Source organism: Ctenocephalides felis, unplaced genomic scaffold (assembly GCF_003426905.1).
Source record: "Ctenocephalides felis isolate EL2017-DRISC unplaced genomic scaffold, ASM342690v1 CF-g0.4_SCAFFOLD_01880, whole genome shotgun sequence".
In the NCBI taxonomy this organism is placed as follows: domain Eukaryota; kingdom Metazoa; phylum Arthropoda; class Insecta; order Siphonaptera; family Pulicidae; genus Ctenocephalides; species Ctenocephalides felis.
This window is the reverse complement of record NW_020538034.1, coordinates 18556-24359: the sequence shown is the minus strand read 5'-3', so window position 1 is coordinate 24359 and position 5804 is coordinate 18556. Positions and strand designations below refer to the sequence as shown.

Sequence of the window (5804 nt, the reverse complement as noted above, 5' to 3'; positions counted from 1 at the left end):
TCTAAGACCTGAATAACCGTACATTTGCACACGTGAGTGCGGGACTTAATTATTTATGTATACGCTTATTTTGTATATGGCATGCATGTTCATTATTTGTATATTTAAGTCCTTAACTAGGTGTAATCCTTAAAACATGCATATTTGTACATTTGCACTTGTGAGTGCCCTACATAAGTATTTATGTATACGCTTATTTTGTATATGGCATGTTCATCATTTGTATATTTAAGTCATTTTGTATATTTCATGGCCATTATTATTATTTTTCAATTCTACACTTATAAACTAAGACCTGAAAATCCCTACAGGTGCACTCAAAAGTGCCATTTTGCATATTGCATGTATATGATAAAAAAAATCTTACCTTTACAGCATCTTCGTTCATGTAGCTTTTGTATTATAAGTAGAATTGTTCGACTGCTTGCAGTAATTTATCCGAGCTGGAGCATTCAGGCTTGTAGGAATAAGACGATATCATCACCTGAGAATGATATTCAAGGTTAGAGTTGATTGAAAATTATATATATATATATATATATATATATATATATATTAATATTTATATATGTGTGCGTGTGCATTTATAAATATATTTTGTATATGGCATGTAAATTATTCGTATATTTAAGTCCTTAACTTATATACTGGGGTGTTATCTCTAAGACCTGAATAACCGTACATTTGCACACGTGAGTGCCCGACTTAATTATTTATGTATACGCTTATTTTGTATATGGCATGCATGTTCATTATTCGTATAATCAAGTCCTTAACCTACATGCTGGGGTGTTATCTCTAAGACCTGAATAACCGTACATTTGCACACGTGAGTGCCCGACTTAATTATTTATGTATACGCTTATTTTGTATATGGCATGTAAATTATTCGTATATTTAAGTCCTTAACTTATATACTGGGGTGTTATCTCTAAGACCTGAATAACCGTACATTTGCACACGTGAGTGCCCGACTTAATTATTTATGTATACGCTTATTTTGTATATGGCATGTAAATTATTCGTATATTTAAGTCCTTAACTTATATACTGGGGTGTTATCTCTGAGACCTGAATAACCGTAAATTTGCACACGTGAGTGCCCGACTAATTATTTATGTATACGCTTATTTTGTATATGGCATGCATGTTCATTATTCGTATATTTAAGTCCTTAACTTATATACTGGGGTGTTATCTCTAAGACCTGAATAACCGTACATTTGCACACGTGAGTGCCCGACTTAATTATTTATGTATACGCTTATTTTGTATATGGCATGTGAATTATTCGTATATTTAAGTCCTTAACTTATATACTGGGGTGTTATCTCTAAGACCTAAATAACCGTACATTTGCACACGTGAGTGCCCGACTTAATTATTTATGTATACGCTTATTTTGTATATGGCATGTAAATTATTCGTATATTTAAGTCCTTAACTTATATACTGGGGTGTTATCTCTAAGACCTGAATAACCGTACATTTGCACACGTGAGTGCCCGACTTAATTATTTATGTATACGCTTATTTTGTATATGGCATGCATGTTCATTATTCGTATATTTAAGTCCTTAACTTATATACTGGGGTGTTATCTCTAAGACCTGAATAACCGTACATTTGCACACGTGAGTGCCCGACTTAATTATTTATGTATACGCTTATTTTGTATATGGCATGTAAATTATTCGTATATTTAAGTCCTTAACTCATATACTGGGGTGTTATCTCTAAGACCTGAATAACCGTACATTTGCACACGTGAGTGCCCGACTTAATTATTTATGTATACGCTTATTTTGTATATGGCATGTAAATTATTCGTATATTTAAGTCCTTAACTTATATACTGGGGTGTTATCTCTAAGACCTGAATAACCGTACATTTGCACACGTGAGTGCCCGACTTAATTATTTATGTATACGCTTATTTTGTATATGGCATGCATGTTCATTATTCGTATATTTAAGTCCTTAACTTATATACTGGGGTGTTATCTCTAAGACCTGAATAACCGTACATTTGCACACGTGAGTGCCCGACTTAATTATTTATGTATACGCTTATTTTGTATATGGCATGCATGTTCATTATTTGTATATTTAAGTCCTTAACTAGGTGTAATCCTTAAAACATGCATATTTGTACATTTGCACTTGTGAGTGCCCTACATAAGTATTTATGTATACGCTTATTAACTTCCCGAAGGAGAAGTTTATGTTTTTGTATATGGCATGTTCATTATTCGTATATTTAAGTCCTTAACCTATATACTGGGGTGTTATCTCTAAGACCTGAATAACCGTACATTTGCACACGTGAGTGCCCGACTTAATTATTTATGTATACGCTTATATACTGGGGTGTTATTTCTAAGACCTGTATAACCGTACATTTGCAATCGTGAGAGCCTGACTTAATTATTTATGTATACGCTTATTTTGTATATGGCATGTAAATTATTCGTATATTTAAGTCCTTAACCTATATACTGGGGTGTTATCTCTAAGACCTGAATAACCGTAAATTTGCACACGGGGATGCCTTACTTAATTATTTGTTTATTTTGCATGCATCTTGTTAATAGCACTTATATAGTCATATACAAATTATTATTGTTGAAAAATATTGAAAAGTGAGGATGTGTTGGGATTGAAAGTTTTATAAAAAAAAACTTGAAATTGAAAAGTGAGGATGTGTTGGGATTGGAAGTTTTATAAAAAAAAAAACTTGAAATTGAAAAGTGAGGATATATTGAGATTGGAATAGTCATGTATTCTGATTGCTATTGAAAATAAAAATTTAAAAAAAAAAAAAAAAAAAAAAATATTGAGATTGGAATGTCCGTTTGATCGATATCAAATTTAGGTTCTGAATTGAAATAACAAAAAATATATATATATATAATATATATATATATATATAACTAAGAAAATGTTTTATAAATACTATTTTATATTTACTATAAATACTAAATCTTTATCTTTAAAATTGGAATGAATTCCAAAAATATAAACTATTGAATAGGTAGGGGTTTGTAGGGAAAGGAAAGGTTTTGAGCACAAAAAAGATAACACTCGAGAGTGCCAATCGTATATTGCATGGCCATTATTATATTTCAGTTATACGCTTATAAGATAAGACGCGAAAATCCCTACAGGTGCACTCGAGAGTATACCCCTATTTTGTATATTTCATGGTCATTATTATATTATTTCAATTCTATACTTATAAACTAAGACCTGAAAATCCCTACAGGGGCACTAAAAAGTGTGCCTGGCGTTTTTGTAAACGCCTATTTTGTATGCATTTTGTATATTTCATGGCCATTATTATTATTTTTCAATTCTATACTTATAAAGTAATACCTGAAAATCCCTACAGGGGCACTAAAAAGTGTGCCTGGCGTTTTTGTAAACGCCTATTTTGTATGCATTTTGTATATTTCATGGCCATTATTATTATTTTTCAATTCTATACTTATAAACTAAGACCTGAAAATCCCTACAGGGGCACTAAAAAGTGTGCCTGGCGTTTTTGTAAACGCCTATTTTGTATGCATTTTGTATATTTCATGGCCATTATTATTATTTTTCAATTCTATACTTATAAAGTAATACCTGAAAATCCCTACAGGGGCACTAAAAAGTGTGCCTGGCGTTTTTGTAAACGCCTATTTTGTATGCATTTTGTATATTTCATGGCCATTATTATTATTTTTCAATTCTATACTTATAAAGTAATACCTGAAAATCCCTACAGGGGCACTAAAAAGTGTGCCTGGCGTTTTTTTTGTAAATGCCTATTTTGTATGCATTTTGTATATTTCATGGCCATTATTATTATTTTTCAATCTATACTTATAAACTAATACCTGAAAATCCCTATAGGGGCACTAAAAAGTGTGCCTGGCGTTTTTGTAAACGCCTATTTTGTATGCATTTTGTATATTTCATGGCCATTATTATTATTTTTCAATTCTATACTTATAAAGTAATACCTGAAAATCCCTATAGGGGCACTAAAAAGTGTGCCTGGCGTTTTTGTAAACGCCTATTTTGTATGCATTTTGTATATTTCATGGCCATTATTATTATTTTTCAATTCTATACTTATAAAGTAATACCTGAAAATCCCTACAGGGGCACTAAAAAGAGTGCCTGGCGTTTTGTAAACGCCTATTTTGTATGCATTTTGTATATTTTCATGGCCATTATTATTATTTTTCAATTCTATACTTATAAACTAAGAGCTGAAAATCCCTACAGGGGCACTAAAAAGTGTGCCTGGCGTTTTTGTAAACGCCTATTTTGTATGCATTTTGTATATTTCATGGCCATTATTATTATTTTTCAATTCTATACTTATAAACTAATACCTGAAAATCCCTACAGGGGCACTAAAAAGTGTGCCTGGCGTTTTTGTAAACGCCTATTTTGTATGCATTTTGTATATTTCATGGCCATTATTATTATTTTTCAATTCTATACTTATAAACTAAGACCTGAAAATCCCTACAGGGGCACTAAAAAGTGTGCCTGGCGTTTTTGTAAACGCCTATTTTGTATGCATTTTGTATATTTCATGGCCATTATTATTTATTTTCAATTCTATACTTATAAACTAAGACCTGAAAATCCCTACAGGGGCACTAAAAAGTGTGCCTGGCGTTTTTGTAAACGCCTATTTTGTATGCATTTTGTATATTTCATGGCCATTATTATTATTTTTCAATTCTATACTTATAAAGTAATACCTGAAAATCCCTACAGGGGCACTAAAAAGTGTGCCTGGCGTTTTTGTAAATGCCTATTTTGTATGCATTTTGTATATTTCATGGCCATTATTATTATTTTTCAATTCTATACTTATAAACTAATACCTGAAAATCCCTACAGGGGCACTAAAAAGTGTGCCTGGCGTTTTTGTAAACGCCTATTTTGTATGCATTTTGTACATTTCATGGCCATTATTATTATTTTTCAATTCTATACTTATAAACTAAGACCTGAAAATCCCTACAGGGGCACTAAAAAGTGTGCCTGGCGTTTTTGTAAACGCCTATTTTGTATGCATTTTGTATATTGCATGGTCATTATTATCATAATTCAATTCTATACTTATGTACTAAAACTTGAAAATCCCTATAGCATTGTTCAAATATAGCTGAAAATTTGAATTCCCTACCTTTGTGTGAAACTCTCGATTGGAAAGAACAGAACTGCCCATCCTTTGGAGTAGAGATCAGCAAACCTTCTCGCCAGGGTCTTCTCGATATCACCAATGTTTGGCCTGCTTTTTTATATAAACTGGAGCAAGTAAGTTTTGACCTAAAAATAATTTTAATAATTAGATTATGTATAACAAAATATATTTATAACTTTATTGAATGCAGTTGTTTTATTATTTTGAATTATTAGGTTAATTATTTGAACTACATTCTTTAGTTGCAATTAAATTAATTAAATTTATTAAATAAAAAATATAAATTACATTTTGCTTTGAATTTGCAAAAACGAAAAGATACAGAAAAATTATAAAAAAAAATTATACAAAAACTGATTTAATTCATCAAAAGCAGTCAATTATTATGCTAATCTTATATATAAAAATGGAGCTCTCGATCAAATGATTCGCTAAAACTCGAAAACGGCTGAACCGATTTGGCCAGTCCTAGTCTTGAAAAATTCGTGCTAATCAGTAGGTTGTCGGAAAGGTGAGATATTATTTCAAAATCGCGTAGAATCGCTTTACATTTTAATTTGAAAATTTGTGTAGAAGCGTAATTTGAATAAAA

The 5804-nt window shown here is 31.0% G+C and overlaps 1 long non-coding RNA gene across 2 annotated transcripts in view; it reads right to left on the bottom strand.

Annotated features, from left to right (window-relative positions):
- Positions 1-369: 369 nt before the first annotated feature.
- LOC113374554 overlaps positions 370-5804 on the bottom strand; it is a 15310-nt gene continuing 9875 nt past the window's right edge. Inside the window, exons 4-5 of one of the 2 annotated variants that reach the window (XR_003366993.1) lie at positions 5195-5337; positions 370-484 (exon numbers count right to left, since the gene is read on the bottom strand). This is a non-coding gene — a long non-coding RNA (uncharacterized LOC113374554). The remainder of the gene's footprint in view (positions 485-5194; positions 5338-5804) is intronic. The other variant, XR_003366994.1, reaches the window with a different exon arrangement.